The following is a 21,276-nucleotide window of genomic DNA, read 5'->3' on the forward strand; positions in this document are numbered from 1 at the left end:
TTGTCATGTTGCATAGCACATTTATAAGACAATCAGACAGTAATGCTTAAGGTGGAGTCAGAGACAAATTAGAACATAACAACAGTGCAGGAGAATGGAGGGAGTTGATAAGTTTAGACTTATTCATTTTTAAATTGCAGAACTTGTTTAAGCTCAAGTCTCCTCCATTTAAACTCTAATCTGTGAAAACCTTTTCACATGCCCAAACAAATTCCGCATGGTCCCTGGTTCAATCCCGGGTTTCGGCATCGGAGGTGGTAACTGAGTGAGGTTCAAGCTCAGGTTTTTCTGACCTCCATTTCCAATGTTCTATAAAAAAATAATGTTCTTGTATATAAAATTCAGCAGGACAGGCAGCATTATCAATGGCCACTGCCTCATCATAGTCCTTGTAGCTGCTGCCTCAGTGACAGCTAACAGGGATCCTAACAAGTGATAAACTAAACAGACATTTCAAAATGTATTCTTTCATCAAATGTTCCTAAACTTCTATTAAAGGCAGCATTATTGCAGCAGGCAGCACTCTATGGTGGAGGTCATGAGAGAAAGTGGGAGGAGTCTTTGATCTCTGTGATGTCATTAGAACCTTTGTGACATCACAGAATCAGCATCTCCTTTGATGGTTACTGATGGAACAGGAAAAGGTCAGATCCTGATATAATCTTGTGAATCCACAAGTATGCCTTTCTTTGTTTGTGTATCAACAGCCTGAGCTCTGGTTCTGACTTTGTTTTGATGAACCTCATTATTTACACACAGCACATTCAGGACATTAATATGACAGTTTATTATATGCTAAAGAAACTTTGATAAGAGTCATGATGGTCAGCCACATATGTTGGGGGAATTTTCAGATCCAAAATCTTCAGCCAGGGACAAAATAATCTAAACCGGCTTTTATTTTGAAATGATTTTTGGAGGATGTTTTGCATTTAGAGCAGCCCGGCTAGCTCAGTCGGTAGAGCATGAGACTCTTAATCTCAGGGTCGTGGGTTCGAGCCCCACGTTTGGCGATCAGCAGTTTTTTTTTTTTTTTTTTTTTAGACCCAAAGTTACTGCCATCACTTTGATGGTTACTGATGGAACAGGAAAAGGTCAGATCCTGATATAATCTTGTGAATCCACAAGTATGCCTTTCTTTGTTTGTTTACCAACAGCTTGTTAGAATCCCTGTTAGCTGTCACTGAGGCAGCAGCTACTCTTCCTGGGGTCCAAATGAAAATGCACATCTGCAGTCAAACAGGTTCAGGTAGATTCAGAGTCCTACATGATGGTTTCTGAGCTCCTGCAACACCGATCTGTCTGATGAAGCCTTTTGGATGAGATGAGGACATTGATGATGCTGCTGAATTTAGGTCACCTGCACTTATGTCAACAGTCAGAGCTCCATACACAATAAGAGTACTGAAGAAAAACACTTTAAACATGAGCTCTGTGTCACATTCATGCAGCTTGTGTAGAAACAGTTCATTCCATCAGAATGAACCTTCACCTGGTCAACGTGTCTCTGTGGCGCAATCGGTCAGCGCGTTCGGCTGTTAACTGAAAGGTTGGTGGTTCGAGCCCACCCAGGGACGGTCTTTGTTTAATTCACTGGTATTATAGTTCACACGTTGATGCTCAGTTATCTCCATCTACTGGACAGATGGTAGAAGTTGATTCCTGAAAAGAGGAAGTGACTTTTCCTCAGATCAAACTGTTGAAGGAGAACGAGCAGCTTCTTCTCTTCACATGTTTCCTCACTGACTCAAATAGATGCAGAATGTCATTTATCACTCCAGTAATGTGTACAGTTGTCACTGTGCTGCTCCTGACTCAGTGATGCTGTTGGATGCTTATAGGGCCTCCGTTCTTAAAGTGTGGGCTCCACCCCACTGGTGGGGAACAGAGACATGACAGGTGGGGCGTGACAGACTGAAGGAAATGTTCCTTTTCATTCTGATCTTTATTAAAGCCTTTCTTTATGAACAACAAAGATCATACATTCAAAACAGCCACACACAAACAAAGTAATCATGAACAGCCTGCATGGAGTCTAAATGAAAAGAACATCAGATGGAGACTTTTCATTTGAACATTTTAAGATGGGCATGTTTCTTCAGCATTTTGTTGGGGTAGTTGGGACTTAAACACTGACCCTTGTTCAAAGTTGCAGTTTGGCAGGAGACACTCAGAGTCTAATGCTCTACCACTGAGCTACACCGCCCATAAACACACACATATCTATCTAATCTAATGAAAGACAGGACCTGCCTTTGATCTCCAGTGACGTCACACAGTCTCGTTGTGGAGTTATTAGTTGTTGATGTTGTTCTGTAAAAATCTGCATCAGTGAAACATTCATTCATACACGAGGACATCACGTATATTGTTGGAATAGAAAATCTTATTTTTTCTGTGTGTGCTCCTGAGAAAGAGGCTCATGTGCTGCTTGAAGTGAATCAGCACAGCTTCTGTCAGGAACATCTGTTTGTTGCTGACAACATCTGGATTACAGATGACACATCAGACTGATATTATCTGTGTCATGGTGTTCAGAGATTTCAGCAGCTCACATCCAACACAGAGACTCTGAGCAGGCCCACCTGGTCTTAGACCCAGACCCAGACCCAGACCTAAATCCAAACCCAGGAGACAGAGGTTGAGTGAGTCAGTGAGGAAGAAGCTGCTCGTTCTCCTTCAACAGTTTGATCTGAGGAAAAGTCACTTCCTCTTTTCAGGAATCAACTTCTACCATCTGTCCACTAGATGGAGATAACTGAGCATCAACTGAGAACTGAGTTCTTCATCATCTGGAAACAGACAGCATTGTTTTCTTCAGCTGGAGCTCTTTGTTCAAATCTACATTGAGATTCTGAGCCAAATGTTTTTCCTTTCCTGGATTTACTTCATCATTTCAGTCACTCTGTGGATTCAGCTGACAAATGCAAAATACAACCAACATTTAAACGATGACGTGTTGAAACAAAACTTTATTGATTCAGTCTGGTCAGCAGAATATAACCTGATGAAATCAGCAACATTAAACTGATGTTTCTACATGAATGCATCACTGATTGTAAAACCATAAACTGAACATGAACACTCTGTACACTCAGCGTTACACACATGAAGACAACATCATGTGTTTAAGGTGATGTTGAGCTGAACAGGACTTGTATTGAACACACAGAGGGAGTGCACCGTTCCTGGAGATACTGCAACACCAGGTCGATGCGTGGAGTGGACGGAGCAAGCCCCTATTCCATCTCCCTGTTCCAAAAATCTATTTAATATATGGTCCCCGGGTAGGAGACGTATCAGATATTAAACTGATAAGAACAGATACTACACTTGATCTTAGCCAAAAGGCCGAGAAGCGATACCGCTCAGCTGTCGGAGGTAACGGAGTGTTTCTCCGCACCGACCCGCTCAGTGAGGGGTCAGAGTCGGCTTCAGTAACAACATCACTCCGAGAGAGAGACACAAACAGAAGACATGAAGAAACGAAGGAGGGATCAGAGAACAACCACAGACATGTTATTTTCACAAAGTTACGTTGTAGAGCAAAGAAAACGTCTCTTCTTGGTCACCTGTAAAACTTCATATCTATGTCAGTTTACCAGCTGAATATTATTGTGAAAACATCAGTTTGTCCTCTCATGTGATTGGCCTCATGGTGTGTCCATCAAAATAACCCCCCTGTCTGCACGGATTCTTTGAAGATTCGGCTCTCCTCGACTGGACTCGGCTTTTTTCGACCAAAAGAGAGCATAAAAAAATGAAATAGTATCTTTGTCATTCACAGTATAAAACCACAAATGACTGAACACCCACATATTTAAAATAGCATTCAAAGTCAGTTTAACCAGAATTACTGCCATCATTTTATCTTAACATAAAGTCCGTTATGTCCGTTTAATGCTAACATACAATGGAAAACGCCATAGACCGGCTAACGGGATTAGCATCAGTACCGCGATCATTTTAAAGCGTCAGTGAATTTATTCCATCTCAAACATGGCAGTAATACTTCGGGGAGAGCCGATACCAAAGTAACATGGGACAAATATAACACTCCTAATCGGATAAATGTAGACGCATCAAATGACGTCACACTTCCACGAAGTTATTGCCGGAAAATTTTTTTTGAGACCGAAAAGTAAATTTGTCTGAGCTGTGAACCATTAGATTTAAACATTGTGATTATCATTTCCTGTGTCATATCTGTAATGATATAATAGGTGATTTTGTTTTCTAACACATCCTGAAGTTTCAAATGAAGTTTTGCGGTTTCGGAGAAAATCTGGCGTAAATGTTGGTCCCTGTCTGGCACAACGATTCTGTATTGTTATGACAGACAAAAGTCTCAAGAGAACAACACAGAGAGGGCTGGTTCCGAACACTAACCCTGGTTTATGTGCAGTCGTTTAAAAATTGGTAATCATGTAAAAACAAGATGATTCACATTGACGCTGATACTTTTGACATTTTTGAAGCAAATAAAACAATTAAAGTGCATTTTATATTTGAAATTGTGAATTGTGGAAAAAAAAAAATGACAAAAATGTAAGTATTGCTGCTCAGATGTCATGTACACTGTGGGACACACAATACTCACAGAGGACTTTATTGTGCTGCAGTGAGATGTATAAAAAGCTCCAGTTCTACAGTCAGAAGATGTCCAGTCTGAAGGTGGATGAGTTCTGACTGCAGAAGAAAGTTTCAGAGCGTCTTCCAATGGCTGATTATTGATCTGTGATCAGGTTATGAGCTATAAACACTGATCATCTTAATTACAAACCAATTCCAAACAATATGTGAACTCCATGTCTGAATAGAGGTGGATGTGTGAACGTGTGTTAAAATCAGACAGAATTTACACTCATTCAACTCAAATCCAGGAACATCCCAAACATGACTATTAGTCCTGTCTGAGAGTTTCCTCCACTGACAGCAAACATACTGTATATCCATACTGATCACTGTGATCAGGTTTGAATCATCTCTGTGAGAATCCCACATGAAGCTGTCAGTCCTGCTGGATACACACACATCCCACTGAACACATTTTACCTCACTATCATATGAAGAAATATCACAAACCAGATGAACTTCTCAATGTGATGATCAGAGAGCCTTTAGATTTCATCATCATATGATAGAAACATGTTGGTTTTTTATGAATGTATTTTAATTAGTAAATGGCAGAGAGGCCTTCAGGAAACAGAGAGAGATGACCTGCAGGATCAACCCCTGGCCACATTATAGACTCCACAGCAGTGATAGGTGACACTGATCTATGAAATAATGAAACCATGAGTCTTTCATGTTCAAGGCCCATTTGTGCAGGAAAGATCTTGAAAGATCTGTTACCTCAGACCACTGAGCCATCCTGACACGTGTGTCCAGCTGCCAGTCTCTGGTGAGGAAACAGAAAAGTTAATGCTAGCTTTGATATCAGCAGGACAGGCAGCATTATCATGTTTTGTTTTGCATCTGTAAAACTGCAGAGACACAGAGGACATGGCCTGACTGTGTGTCACATAAATGTCTGAAACCAATCTGTTACAGTTCCAATACTTGACATAATTCACCTGTGACCTGCACCCACCTGCAGTATTTCAGTTTCTAGATCTGCCCTCCTAAATCTGACGGTCCAAGTGCTGCATTTCTTTGACAGTTTTGGGGATTTTTTTCAGCAGGTGAATTTTGTAAATCTCTTTTACTGGTAACACATCAGGAGGACATTAAATCATACAGCTGCACATGAATTCCACAGAATGACCCTCTGATGTTTACTGAACATCCATCCATCTCAGGTTCTAGACCCAACCACTAAATTCTCATTATTAACTACAGACTGCATAGTCTAGATTGGATTCAAAGTCCAGAGTGCTAACCATTACCTGATGGAACAACAGGTCCATGATTTGATGTGGGTCAAAGGTGCTGGCTTGAGGCTCCAGTGTCATGGGAGACGTCTGTAGACCATAAGCCATTTAAAAAAAAAGAATAATGAATAAACAATTATCAAATAAAATGAACCGAATTCTATTGACTTTTAGGACAGCCAATAGCGACTTTCCTTACTGAGGAGTGACATCAGAGCTCCGTCTCACTCAGCAGAATAACAAAGGAGGAGCTTGTGTTTGACCCTGTGTGGGAAACACGGTGTCACGACAAAGCAAAGCCGTTTAATTGATTTGGTTTGTTTGTTTCTTTTAAACATATTTTTATTTGAGAGAATCAGCACTCATCACAGTAATTTACAGTAACAAGTGTCCCTCTGTCTTTTCTTTTTCCCCGTAATTTCTAACCCCCCACTGCCACCCTGCTGCTACAGACCAACACAAGTAAACATATGCAACGTAAAATACAATAAAATATAGAAAAACATTTGATTTGGGTTGTTGTTGGTTCTTGTGAATGTTGTGATAATCCCTGCAGGTTAGATTTATGAAAATTGCCACTTTTTTGATTTTGATGATGTACCTTTTGGCAACGGTCTGTTCCCCTGAGGTTAGTCTGTGCTGTGCAGGGTGCCCCCGACGTGCCCGGGGTCCTTTCGGTGTTCTGTTCGTTACAGGCCTCGTTGGTGCAGTAGGCAGCGCGTCAGTCTCATAATCTGAAGGTCGTGAGTTGGAGCCTCACACGGGGCACAGCTTTAGTTAATAATGAGGAGTTAGTGGTTTTAACCTCAAATGCGGAAACAAGTGAAAAGAAGAAGTTTGATCTGAGGAAAAGTAACTTTCTCTTTTCAGGAATCAACTTCTACCATCTGTCCACTAGATGGAGATAACTGAGCATCAACTGAGAACTGAGTTCTTCATCATCTGGAAACAGACAGCGTTGTTTTCTTCAGCTGGAGCTCTTTGTTCAAATCTACATTGAGATTCAGAGCCAAATGTTTTTCCTTTCCTGGATTTACTTCATCATTTCAGTCACTCTGTGGATTCAGCTGACAAATGCAAAATACAACCAACATTTAAACGATGACGTGTTGACAGAAAACTTTATTGATTCAGTCTGGTCAGCAGAATATAACCTGATGAAATCAGCTGCAACATTAAACTGATGTTTCTACATGAATGCATCACTGATTCTAGAACCATAAACTGAACATGAACACTCTGTACACTCAGCGTTACACACATGAAGACAACATCATGTGTTTAAGGTGATGTTGAGCTGAACAGGACTTGTATTGAACACACAGAGGGAGTGCACCGTTCCTGGAGATACTGCAACACCAGGTCGATGCGTGGAGTGGACGGAGCAAGCCCCTATTCCATCTCCCTGTTCCAAAAATCTATTTAATATATGGTCCCCGGGTAGGGGACGTATCAGATATTAAACTGATAAGAACAGATACTACACTTGATCTTAGCCAAAAGGCCGAGAAGCGATACCGCTCAGCTGTCGGAGGTAACGGAGTGTTTCTCCGCACCGACCCGCTCAGTGAGGGGTCAGAGTCGGCTTCAGTAACAACATCACTCCGAGAGAGAGACACAAACAGAAGACATGAAGAAACGAAGGAGGGATCAGAGAACAACCACAGACATGTTATTTTCACAAAGTTACGTTGTAGAGCAAAGAAAACGTCTCTTCTTGGTCACCTGTAAAACTTCATATCTATGTCAGTTTACCAGCTGAATATTATTGTGAAAACATCAGTTTGTCCTCTCATGTGATTGGCCTCATGGTGTGTCCATCAAAATAACCCCCCTGTCTGCACGGATTCTCTGAAGATTCGGCTCTCCTCGACTGGACTCGGCTTTTTTAGACCGAAAGTTAGAATAATACAATGAAAGAGTATCTTTGTCATTCACAGTATAAAACCACAAATGACTGAACACCCACATATTTAAAATAGCATTCAAAGTCAGTTTAACCAGAATTACTGCCATCATTTTATCTTAACATAAAGTCCGTTATGTCCGTTTAATGCTAACATACAACGGAAAACGCCATAGACCGGCTAACGGGATTAGCATCAGTACCGCGATCATTTTAAAGAGTCACTGAACTTATTTCAACTCAAACATGGCAGTGTTACTAAAGTCAGTCTGGACAAATGTAACACTCAGAATCGGATCAATGAAAACGCTCCAAATGACGTCACCACATTCAGCAAGCAATACTCCTCAGAACAGAGAAAAATCTGGTGACTAAGTCACACTTCCACGAAGTTATTTCCGGAAAATTGCGTAACCTGGAGTAAATGTTGGAAGTCCCTGTCTGTGTGCTGTGACCCAGCTTCTTTGTCTGAGGGTCCTCTTTGAAAAGATCCTCACTGATGACTTTGCTTTCAGTCACATCTGTCCTCATTCAACTGATTCATCAATTAACTGTTGTTAGAAACTGTTTGTTCATTCTCTCGTTTCAGCATTAGGAAGCAATGCCTGCTATAAAAGGAATTCATGTGGGAGACCTAGAATCCATGATGTGTTACACTAAGAGCTCAGTCATCATCAGCCATCACATTCACCTGATTTTGTACACAGGCTGGATCCAGAGCAGAGCTGGGCATTATGCAACGCGCACGATTGCTACTTTGGCCCATGAGGTCCAGGAAAAACTGCACTGTTGTACTTATGAGGCAAAAGATTTCCTCCAAATTTCAAGTTGTACATCTGCTATTACAGGAAATGTTTAAAATTACAGTGTGCCATTTATGAGTCAGTATGTTCTGTTCATTAATGTTTAAGCTTCAGTCTCCTTATGCTTAGTTAACGTTTCTTAAACAGGGTCTGTTTTTTTCTTTTTTTTTAGTTTTATTTCAGAATTATGTAAATTGTTCTTTGTTGTGACATTTTTTCTGTTACTTAAAAAAAAAAAGAAAAATCTTGTTTCATACCTCTGTCATTTTCTGTTTGATCCCCAACTGTGCCCATTAGTTTAATATATAGAAAACCTAAAGTAGGATTTGATTCCATAACAGCAGGAAAAAGTGTGTCATTAATCTTCTGGATTCTACAGACTGAGGAAATTTATTTTATAGCTGTAATAACAATAAATCTCCAGCAGGTGGAAGTATTGCTGCTCAGATGTCATGTACACTGTGGGACACACAATACTCACAGAGGACTTTATTGTGCTGCAGTGATCAGGTTTGAATCATCTCTGTGAGAATCCCACATGAAGCTGTCAGTCCTGCTGGATACACACACATCCCACTGAACACATTTTACCTCACTATCATATGAAGAAATATCACAAACCAGATGAACTTCTCAATGTGATGATCAGAGAGCCTTTAGATTTCATCATCATATGATAGAAACATCCAAACAGCTCCATCTGCTGGTTCTGCCCTGTTTTATGAATGTGTCCCAAACTGCACACACACTGAATTACACAATAAAGCTCTAACGGAGATGATCAGAATCAGAAACAGATCCACTAGGATGGTATGAAGTGGGTGGTCCGAGTATTTTAGGATGCTCTCTGCCTTCCTCTGTGTGGATCACTACGCAAACCAATTCCTATGTAAAAATCGCTGTTTTGTCAAGTTTCAGTCCAAAAGTAGAAAACAGGACGTTGACTTGCTGTAAAATGTCTCCTGTTGATTCACGGTCACACAGCTGATCAGCTGACTTCCGGTCCTCTGAGGTGGAGAGAAATGAACTGATCTGTAGATACTGAGGAGACAGAACTTCACAACTCTGACAGAGAAGCTGGATGCTGCTGTTGTGCCTTTAAACTGGAAAAGTGAGATAACACCTGTTATGTGATTCTTTATACTTGTCTATGTCATAGAAGTCATGTAAACCAGAGAGTGTTAAAGGAACTGAGGTTCTCCTAACTTCTCATTATTAACTAAAGAAGTGCCCCGTGTGAGGCTCGAACTCACGACCTTCAGATTATGAGATTGACGCGCTGCCTACTGCGCCAACGAGGCCTGAACGCCTGAGAGACCTCAGAGCTGTCAGGAGCACCGCGAACAACACGGGCTGAACCAGCCACACACCGGGCAGGCCGGCATGATGCACAGCACAGAAGTGCAAAGCTCTGGAATAAATCCTATTTTAGCCACTCTCCCTTTTTTCAGAGGCTGTTTGAATCAACACATGATGATTAACACACATTGTCATGTTAAACATGACAATCTTTTCTCTTTTTGATTCCCCATTCTTCATTGACACATCTCTCTGTACAGTTACAATTACAGTTTCAATCAGACTGTATTAGCTGTTTATTGATTTGCTGGCTGTTTGCTGCACTGTTAAAAAGGAGGCTTGACTATTTTTTTACAAAGTGAAAACATAAACCCCCCCCCCCCCCCCCCCCCCCCCCCGAAAACATTTTGTATTTTGAAGTATTCCTTTCTCTAAGGGTGACCTGACTTTGAGATTAATGCTTTAAAATGCAGGCACTGGATGTTTAAAAGGAAACTTTTTTTTTTTACAAATGAACAGCGAGCTTGTACTCGGGTGATTTGCGTTTGATAGATTAACATCTGACTGTATCCTCATCTAACTTCCTCTACAGAAGTTCCATTCAAAAGACACAACAGTCTCTCTGACCAATCAGTTAACTGCACAGTCTTCATGTTTCCCTTTGGAACAGCCTGACGTTTTGTGGAAGAGGTGAAACCAAACCAGATACTCTCCAACAAAACCAGCTGAGTACAGTGCTGTGGACTTGAACCGGGAACAGACAGTGAAACAGGCTGAATGATTTCACAACCAATGCAGATAAAGGTCTACAAATACAAATCTCACACAGAGCAATGTAGAACACTGTTTATGATCTGCATCTTTGCTTTCTTCTGTTCACACAGTACTTTGGAATATGAAAGACCATATTTTATATATTAATATATATATTATATATTAATGTTTAACATTCCTTTTTACTGTGTGCTGCAAAAATTTACCAAATAATGGAAAAATAAAAAACTATTATCAATATAATTATCCCTAACAAGCAAGTGGAAAGTTTAGAATCATTATGATACAGTCTGACTGATAAAGCTCAATTAACTTCAATATATTCATTTCACTGCTTTGTACATTTTCATGTATTTTTTTTACAATGTGAAAACATAAAAAAAAAGTTTGTATTTTGAAGTATTCCTTTCTTCATTTCTTTATCAAGAATGAGCTGACTTTGAGTTTAATGCTTTAGAATGGGGGCACTGAATGTTTAAAAGGCAATTTTTTTACAAATGAGCTACGAGCTTGTACTCGTGTGATTTGTGTTTGATACATTTGCGTCTGACTGGATCCTCATCTAACTTCCTCTACTGAAGTCCCATTAAAAGGACACAGCAGTCTCTCTGCACAGTCTTCATGTCTCCCTTTGGAGCAGCCTGAAGTTTTGTGGAAGAGGTAAACCAACAAAAACAGCAGAGTACAGCTGTGGACTGAAACAGGCTGAATGATAAAGGTTGTGTATGTCAGCTGCTTCCTTGTTGCTAAAGTCACGTGTCCCCCGGCCCCTCCCCCATGTGTTCTGTCCCAGTGGGCGTGTCCTCTCGCCTAATGAGGCACACCTGTCCTGCATTTCCCGCCAATCAGCCCACATAGATTCCCTCCTCGGACTTCTCTTCAGTGCCGGAGTGTCCTTTTTCTTCTTATTGTTCCTGCTGCTCTCTTCACTGTTTTTGTTCATGTTTTATTTCTTATTTTATCGTCGTGTGTTTTCTCTGTTTCCGTTCAGGTTCTCCGGTGTCTCTCAGTCAGCCTCTCTTGGTTCCCTGTTTGTTCAGTCTCGCCTTTTGTTTTCTCTCTCTGTTGTTACTTTGTTAGTTTTTCAGAAAATCGAGCTCAGTCTGTGTTTCCTCTTTTTGTTGGACTTTTGTATCCCTACCGGACTATTTCTGTGGGACTCTAACTGTAGAGAAATACTCGGTTTTACCGGCTCCGTTTCTCCATCTCCACCTCGCTGACTAACAGCAGCAGTACAACAACAAACCAAAAACAGGTTGGACCGGTTTTAATGTTTCATACTTTGGACTCTGAAGTTATGAGGATGTGACTTTTCCTCAGCTCAAACAGACACCAGGACTGATGAGGGAGAACAAGCAGCTTCTTCTCTTCACATGAAGCTGGAAAGTGTCAGAAAGTCTCCCTGAAGTGAGTTCAGCAGGTGAGAATCTGTAAATGTGTGAACAGGATCACTGTGATCACATTGTGTTGTTTCACTGTTTGACTGGACAGGAGAACTTTTCTGGATGCTGATTGGCTGCTTTCAGATGTGGACAAATTATACTTTCTTTTTGAGTCAAAGGATGATGATTTGAAGAAAAATTGTGTTCATGGCCGTTAAACAAATCAACAGAGCACTGATTTTCAGTGTGTCTGCCTGCTTTTGTCCTCATAGTTGAACACCACAGTTGTGCCAACTGACAGTTTAATGACAGAACTGGTCTGACAGGTCAGATAATGACTGAGGCGTTGTCTTTTGACTTTTTTTTTTTTTTTTTAAAGATCAACATCAATAATTATCACTGACACAGACAGACTTGTCTGCACTGAAACTGTTTGATTTCTCAAACACAGTATAGTAAAAGGCATAGTAAAATAGGTGTATTCATTTATTTTACAAGTTTTTTTTCTTTACATGAAAACAGTTGTGCTGAATTTGAGAACAAATACAACTTTTGTGATAAATAATTAGTAACACATAAGTAACACATTTGTGACTATAAATCAATAACCAAATGTAGAGCTGCCTCACAGATAAAGATGGTTTGCCTTAGTACTTATTTCTTCCATGTTAATGAGCCAGGAGAGAACTAACGTCCTGTGATGGGTTAGTTGGAGAGGATCAGATCTGTAAATATCTAATGACCATGATTACTGAGATCAGACTGTAACTAAGACGACGACTCCACTTGTTGTAAAGTAAGTCTGATTGTAATGAATACTATGGGAAAATAACTACATTTAATTAGTAACAGCTACCTCTTGGGATTATTTACTGTCTGACTTCCAGACTTTATGGTTCTTTCAGGTGTCAACAATAGCAAACATTAAACGGGAAACAGAACAGGGAATTGTTATCTCCTGAGAATTGGACAAATATTAATGCAAAAATGACCACCACAGCTTCACAACAATGGAAGGACATGGAAACGGTGTGTTTTTTTTTTTTTAAGACCAAATCAAAACTTATTTTTAATTTAAACTTTTTTTAACATTTAAAATATAACACCTGTCACAAATGACTTTGATTGTGATAACTTAAAAAATTTTAACATAATTTCTTTTGTGTTCTCAGGTATAGGCAGAAATGTGAAGACAACCCCAGATTATTACCATTTATTACTTATCTGTCAATATTTTATCTGTAATTAGTAGAGAACAGTTTCTTCACTTAATTCTTGTTCTAATATAAAGTAAAATTCACTGATTAAAGTAAAGAAATTTCAAATTTAAATTCAGATTTCATTTTTTTTTAAGTAGCTTAAATTATCACAAATAAGACATCTAAGTGAAAACCTAATTTGTTTTTAACAACTTTAATGATGAAGTTGATTTCCTTGAACTGGTGTGCTGTGTTACAGTTGAGCCATGACAGAACAAACTTTGGATGAACTTCACTGAAAGAATTCAGCTCTTACTGTTAATTATACACACTGAGTATTCCCAGATGAAGCCATCTAAGGTTTAAGGCAGCACACCTTGTCACGTGACATGAATTAAATCAAAGCACCATCACTACATCCTACAGTCAGATAACACCATCTAGTAGATGGAAGAAGCACCATCAGATCTGAGATGCATTTCTCTGAAACTTCCTAATTACTGACAGATCAGACTGATCCATGTGATGTTGAGGAGGCACACTATTTAAATAATGTGTCAAAGAAACAAATGTTTAAGGTGCATCCTAAACATCAGATGAGAGAACCACCTCCTCTGGTCTGGGGTTTCCCGACATAGGTCAGACTGGTTCAGTTGTAACTTTTTTCCCTTGGCTTCTGAAGGAATTTTTTGGCCCTCAAATTTATTTTATTAAAATTAAATTAAAAAGTAAATGGTGATCTGAGTTTGTTTGAAATAAAGTGCTAATGCCAATGTATAACATTGCAGATTGGAATTAACATGAATCAGGAATGTTCTTTGTTTATAAGAGAATCTGACTGAAATCAACACAGAGAGAAAGTCAGTTTGTTGTTGGGAGTTAAAGGCTGAAGTTAATGGCAATTAGTTAATGTTTTCCTGTTAATCAGTGCTGCTGAAAATCTTGTTTCACACCTTTTGTCCTTTTCTCTTTGATCCCCAACAGTGCTCATGAGTTTAATATATAGAAAACCTGAAGTTGGATTTGATTCCATAACAGCAGGACAAAGTGTGTCATTAATCTTCTGGATTCTACAGACTGAGTTCATGTTCTGATAGATTTATTTTACAGCTGTAGTAACAATAAATCTCCAGCAGGTGGAAGTATTGCTGTTCAGATGTCATGTACACTGTGGGACACACAATACTCACAGAGGACTTTATTGTGCTGCAGTGAGATGTATAAAAAGCTCCAGTTCTACAGTCAGAAGATGTCCAGTCTGAAGGTGGATGAGTTCTGACTGCAGAAGAAAGTTTCAGAGCGTCTTCCAATGGCTGATTATTGATCTGTGATCAGGTTATGAGCAATAAACACTGATCATCTTCAGGTTGGTACAACAATCAATCAAATATGCTGCTTTCTGAACAAGTGTTGACAAAAAATGCTGTCTGTGACATTCACATTGGAATTCCGAACAATATGTAAACTCCATGTTTGAATAGAGGTGGATGTGTGAATGTGTGTGAAAATCATTCAACTCAAATCCAGGAACATCAGTAGTGACAGTATTGACGATGTATTTGTCCTGTGATGTAAATCTCATTGTTGTTTGTGTGAAGGTGGAGGCTCAGCTATGAATCAGTGTGAGGACAGAGAGGAGGGAGCCCCTCCCTCTAAAACCACTCTGTGTGGGGAACATGAGAGTCAGACCAAAGCTCAGAGGTGAGATGAGGATCTCTAACTGTCCATCTGTCAGAGCTCAGCACTCAGATCACTGCTCCATCATTATTCACTCTCATTGTTACTTAGGTTTTACTCCTGAACTTTTACTGCTTCAGTTTTTTTTTTTGCCCATGTCTCCATTGGGAGCTCAACCAGGATGTGGAGATTCATTCATATTGGCCATGTAAATGTCATTAGAATGAACAAAAACATTTCACAATAAAATTATCTCAGCTGATTTATTTTAAACTGATAATTTGCTGCCCATTTTCTTGGTGGTTAAGTCTTCTAATGTCAACTCTGTTTCTACTAGCAACCAGAAGTCAAGACCAGATTTTCCTGAAATGAACTGTGTCTCCATGAAGAGTAATCAGTCTTTGGATCGTATTATTAACTTCAAGGGAGGACAACAGTCTGCTGTATCCAGCTGTGTGTCCATGAAGAGTGATCGGTCTATGGATGACTTTATCAAAGAAAAAAGGTAAAAGCTGATCATTTGTTGTTGTTTGACTCATTAAAGGTATCAAAGCTTGTCTATCAGTTTCTCTGGTGTTCATAGAAAACTCCTGGAACAAACTGTGTGTTTGTGTCTTTTCTCCTCAGAGTTCAGTCTGATAAACATCATCACACAGACCTGGACTCCATATTTATGGTGTGTAAATGTTCATCCAGTGACTACAACAGACACCAACAAAGACTTGAGTTTGAAGCTGCACTCTTTAGACCAGTAGAGCTTTACTCTGTGACAGACAGGAGTTTGTAGTCGCACTTTCGGAGCAAATTAGATGACACGTCAGTGGGAGCCTGATCTCCGATGCATGTCCAGTATATGAAAAGAAGCGTTGCTCTCATCAATTAATTTCTTTTATTCCATACAACTCTTTATGGGGCGTGATGCTCCCTGCTGACTATGAACCACAACTGCAATCAGTGCCAAAACTATTTCACCTGCGTTTGTTCTCTGCCTGTGCCCACCCTACCTTGAATTTTAAATCTGATTTAAGATTATAGGGCAAAGTTGAACACTGAAAACAAGAAATTAAGTCTTCAAAGAAGATAAGTATTAAACACTTTTAAATGTCTTTTTTTTTATCTTGGAAAAAACTAATAATTTGCTGTGTAGTTGTTTTCCAGATAATTTGAGCTGTGACTTAATAACAAAGACCAAAGTTAATCAGATTCAGTCCTGGACCTCCATGGACTCTGTCTCTACAGGGTTTAAAGATGGAATAATTCATCAGTGAACTAGTTCAGGTGGTCTGATCCATCTTCAGCCACAGTCACAGTTAATAGCCTGAATTTTCACTTCCTAAGTTGATGTGTTGAAGGGCTGTATCAGTTTGGTCTTCATGTGATGATCAGGATCTCTGTGTTGTCAGAATCTAAAGTCAAACTTAGTAAGTTACACCAGTGAAGTTAGTTTAGTGAAGTCAGCAGGTCTGAATCTTTCTGTGTAGCTCTGGAAAGAGACGTGGCAGCAGATGATACAGCAGCAGCTAAAGTTGAACTCTGCTGACTGATGATCCATCAGTTTATACTGAGAGTGAACTTTACACAGGATGTTATTGTGTTCCAGCTGCTGGAGGAGAACATCGTCTGTTTTGTGAAGAACGAGCTGAAGAAAATCAAAAAGAGTCTGAGTCCAGATTACCCACAATTCATCAAGAATGAGAATGATGAGGTGGATGAAGAGCAGAGGAGGAGCAGAGAGGCATTTCTGAAGATCACAGTGAACTTCCTGAGGAGGATGAAGCAGGAGGAGCTGGCTGACTGTCTGAGCAGTAAGAGGATTTAACATGATGGATCAATTAGACATTAACTAAAGTCTGAGGAGACAGAGAAATATGATGATATTCTTATTGTTATTCTTAATTTTTTTTATTTTTTTTTTAATTCAGAAAGTCATGCTCTAGATTGTCACCGTAAACTCAAATCTGGCCTGAAGAAGAAGTTCCAGTGTGTGTTTGAGGGGATCTCTAAAGCAGGAAACCCAACCCTTCTGAATCAGATCTACACAGAGCTCTACATCACAGAGGGAGGGACTGGAGAGGTCAATGAGGAACATGAGCTCAGACAGATTGAAACAGCATCCAGGAAACAGGACAGAGCAGAAACAAGCATCAGACAAGAAGACATCTTTAAACCCCCACCTGGAAGAGACCAACCAATCAGAACAGTGATGACAAAGGGAGTGGCTGGCATTGGGAAAACCGTCTTAACACAGAAGTTCACTCTGGACTGGGCTGAAGACAAAGCCAACCAGGACATAGAGTTCACATTCCCCTTCACCTTCAGAGAGCTGAATGTGCTGAAAGAGAAGAAGTTCAGCTTGGTGGAACTTGTTCATCTCTTCTTCACTGAAACCAAAGAAGCAGGAATGTGCAGCTTTGATCACTTCCAGGTTGTGTTCATCTTTGACGGTCTGGATGAGTGTCGACTTCCTCTGGACTTCCACAACACTGAGGTCCTGACTGATCCTACAGAGTCCACCTCAGTGGACGTGCTGCTGACAAACCTCATCAGGGGGAAACTGCTTCCCTCTGCTCGCCTCTGGATAACCACACGACCTGCAGCAGCCAATCAGATCCCTCCTCAGTGTGTTGACATGGTGACAGAGGTCAGAGGGTTCAATGACCCCCAGAAGGAGGAGTACTTCAGGAAGAGGTTCAGACATGAGGAGCAGGCCAGCAGGATCATCTCCCGCATCAAGACCTCACGAAGCCTCCACATCATGTGCCACATCCCAGTCTTCTGCTGGATCACTGCTACAGTTCTGGAGGAGGTGTTGAAGACCAGAGAGGGAGGAGAGCTGCCCAAGACCCTGACTGAGATGTACATCCACTTCCTGGTGGTTCAGTCCAAACTGAAGAAGGTCAAGTACGATGGAGGAGCTGAGTCAGATCCACACTGGAGTCCAGAGACCAGGAAGATGATTGAGTCTCTGGGAAAAGTGGCTTTTGAGCAGCTGCAGAAAGGAAACCTGATCTTCTATGAATCAGACCTGACAGAGTGTGGCATCAATATCAGAGCAGCATCAGTTTACTCAGGAGTGTTGACACAGATCTTCAAAGAGGAGACAGGGCTGTACCAGGACAAGGTCTTCTGCTTCGTCCATCTGAGTGTTCAGGAGTTTCTGGCTGCTCTTCATGTCCATCTGACCTTCATCAACTCTGGAGTCAATCTAATGGCAGAAGAACAAACAGCCTCCCTGCGGTCATACTGGTTGGGAAACAGATTCTACCACAGTGCTGTGGATGAGGCCTTACAGAGTCCAAATGGACACCTGGACTTGTTCCTCCGGTTCCTTCTGGGTCTTTCACTGCAGACCAACCAAACTCTCCTACGAGGCCTGGTGACACAAACAGGAAGTAGCTCAAAGACCAATCAGGAAACAGTCCAGTACATCAAGACAAAGATCAGTGAGGATCTGTCTCCAGAGAAAAGTATCAACCTGTTTCACTGTCTGAATGAACTGAATGATGGTTCTCTGGTGGAGGAGATCCAACAGTCCCTGAGATCAGGAAGTCTCTCCACAGATAAACTGTCTCCTGTTCAATGGTCAGCTCTGGTCTTCATCTTACTGTCATCAGAAAAAGATCTGGACGTGTTTGACCTGAAGAAATACTCTGCTTCAGAGGAGGCTCTTCTGAGGCTGCTGCCAGTGGTCAAAGCCTCCAACAAAGTTTTGTATGTAAAAATAAATCCATCTAGATCAACTGAATCTTTTTTTTTTGTTGAGAATCAAAAACATGTTTCTTTAATAATTTGTTATTTTGCTGATTCCTCCTCAGACTGAGTGGCTGTAACCTCTCAGACAGAAGCTGTGAAGCTCTGTCCTCAGTCCTCAGCTCCCAGTCCTCTAGTCTGAGAGATCTGGACCTGAGTAACAACAACCTGCAGGATTCAGGAGTGAAGCTGCTGTCTGATGGACTGAAGAGTCCACACTGTGAGCTGGAAACTCTCAGGTGAGAATTCACGTTGGTGTGAAGACTTCATATTTTTGTTCTGTTTGTATATTTGGGAGCTGTTCATCAGTATAAAAAGCTTCATGCTCCATAATTAATCACTGATTTGATTCCACCTGAAAAACACACAAAGTGAAATCAAAAACATACATGTCGCTGAGCGAACAGGTGCATGCTGGCCTCTTCATGGTGAATCCTCCAGTGGTGTTTTCTATGTTCACTGAGGATCATTTACTTTTATGGAGGTGGACACAACCTTCCTGCTGCTTTTGTCTATCACAGTTGTGATGATGGATGAAATATTTACGGGGTTCAAAGACACCAGAGGTTGAGTGGACTGCTGATATGATGCTCTGTGGATGAATGAACCTGGTTGAACACAGAGCAGAATCAATGCTTCACTATACAGTGTTTGTGTAACAGTGTGTTTACTGTAATCAGTGTGTTTGTGGTTCAGTGGTTGTGTTGCTCTGCTTTGGTTTATCTTTGTGTATTCTCTCATGGTGTTTCTTTGCTCTGCTGTTGGTTCTAAGTGTTTGCAGTGTCTGTAGACCTGATTCTATAGTATTTATCAGGTCAGGTGTGGGGGGGCTCCAAGAAGACTTAATGCTGACCTGATGTTTGGTGAATAATCATCAACCAATGTCATTCACATCGATTTCAACTTTGTGTGTGTGTTCAGTCTGTCAGGATGTCTGGTCTCAGAGGAAGGCTGTTCTTCTCTGGCCTCAGCTCTCAGCTCCAACCCCTCCCATCTGAGAGAACTGGACCTGAGCTACAATCATCCAGGAGACTCAGGAGTGAAGCTTCTGTCTGCTGGACTGGACACTCTCAGGTCTGGACAGCTCTGAGGAACTCTGCTTCATGTTTGATGGTGGATCAAGTTGATCCTGACTCTGTTTCTTCCTCCAGGGTGGACCATGGTGGACCACAGAGACTGAGACCTGGTCTGAGGAAGTGTGAGTGTGTTTTCACTTTGATTCATGAAAACTCAGCTGCTCATGTTGCACTAGATTTTTACATTTCTGACTGAAGTACAAAGATGAGTTTCATTCAGGATCAACACTTCATGTGTTTATTGATGTGGATCTCCATCAGCCGTCATCTTTGACTCCACAGCAGAAAAAAAGCAGAACATTGCTGACATCTTGACTCATGTTCAGTAACTGTTGATGTTCTAACTGGATTGTTGGCTTTTAATTTAAATGTAGTCAAACATTATTCACAGGTGATAAAATGTAAGTTTGAATGATTCACTTTCAGTCAAGTTGTTGATAAATGAACAGATGATAAACTGCAGCTGTTGTTTCTTGTTCTCTCTATCAGATGTCTGTGAACTGGAACTGGACACAAACACAATCCACAGAAACCTCAAACTGTCTGACAACAACAGGAAGGTGACACATGTAGCAGAGGATCAGTCATATCCTGATCATCCAGACAGATTTGATGTCTTTCCTCAGCTGCTGTGTAGAAATTGTCTGACTGGTCGCTGTTACTGGGAGGTTGAGTGGATTGGAGAGGTTTATATCTCAGTGAGCTACAGAAGAATCAGAAGGAAAGAATACAGTGCTGACTGTTTGTTTGGACACAATGATCAGTCCTGGAGTCTGACCTGCTCTAAGGGTGGTTACTCTGTCTGGCACAACAGCAGAAAAGAATCGTTCTCCTCCTCCTCTGTCTCTAACAGAGTAGCAGTGTATGTGGACTGTCCTGCTGGCTCTCTGTCCTTCTACAGAGTCTCCTCTGACTCACTGATCCACCTCCACACCTTCAACACCACATTCACTGAACCTCTCTATGCTGGGTTCTTCATCTGTTCTGGTTCAGTGTCTCTGAGGAAGTTGTATTGAAGGAGACTTGTAACTAGAAACTGAGACACTTCACTGTTGGCTTCACTTCTCAGCTGTGGAGTCTCTGTCAGTTCCATATTGGAGACAGATCTGGATTTACTGTCTAAATCTCATTGTGTTCCTGAAACTCCATCAGCCTGCACACTCATTACTTTTCCTTTGTGTTTTGGTTGTCTTGTGTAACTGAGAATTTTTTCTTCAAGAGTGAAAAGGGAAGAAAAGATGCGATGGCTGGATCGATGATGAGATCTGAACTTCTCAGCATCAGAATGAGGCAAACATGGACCAGAGGAACCGTTCAGTTCCTCCAAGAGAATCATCAGGAACTCAGTTCATCATCACAGCAGTCATCTGCTGTTCCAGCCTGTCTGGCTATCATCAAATTATTAACACTGTGGAGGCTGAGGAGGTGGAGTTTATTCGTAAATGTGTTCTAACAAACTGTAAACTGTTAAAATATTCCATCATATAATTAGAGGTGAGACGTCCACAGTTTAGATACTAACATATCCATACATGTT

The 21,276-nt window shown here is 40.8% G+C and overlaps 1 long non-coding RNA gene and 4 other non-coding genes across 5 annotated transcripts; 3 read left to right on the forward strand and 2 right to left on the reverse strand.

Moving 5' to 3' along the window:
- The first annotated feature begins 940 nt into the window (after nt 1–940).
- On the forward strand, nt 941–1,013 carry trnak-cuu (transfer RNA lysine (anticodon CUU)). The gene has a single exon. It is a non-coding gene; the product is annotated as a tRNA-Lys (tRNA).
- Nucleotides 1,014–1,503: 490 nt separating this feature from the next.
- Nucleotides 1,504–1,577, forward strand: trnan-guu (transfer RNA asparagine (anticodon GUU)). Its single transcript has one exon. It is a non-coding gene; the product is annotated as a tRNA-Asn (tRNA).
- A 1,595-nt stretch (nt 1,578–3,172) lies between these two features.
- Nucleotides 3,173–3,363, reverse strand: LOC115057909 (U2 spliceosomal RNA). Its single transcript, XR_003841980.1, has one exon. It is a non-coding gene; the product is annotated as a U2 spliceosomal RNA (small nuclear RNA).
- Nucleotides 3,364–7,198: 3,835 nt separating this feature from the next.
- On the reverse strand, nt 7,199–7,389 carry LOC115057778 (U2 spliceosomal RNA). The gene has a single exon (XR_003841955.1). It is a non-coding gene; the product is annotated as a U2 spliceosomal RNA (small nuclear RNA).
- A 5,071-nt stretch (nt 7,390–12,460) lies between these two features.
- Nucleotides 12,461–14,506, forward strand: LOC115055943 (uncharacterized). The gene is made up of 3 exons (XR_003841737.1): nt 12,461–12,833; nt 12,943–13,066; nt 14,449–14,506. It is a non-coding gene; the product is annotated as an uncharacterized LOC115055943 (long non-coding RNA).
- Nucleotides 14,507–21,276: the final 6,770 nt, after the last annotated feature.

The sequence above is a fragment of the Echeneis naucrates genome, chromosome 2 (genome assembly GCF_900963305.1).
Source record: "Echeneis naucrates chromosome 2, fEcheNa1.1, whole genome shotgun sequence".
NCBI lineage: Eukaryota > Metazoa > Chordata > Actinopteri > Carangiformes > Echeneidae > Echeneis > Echeneis naucrates.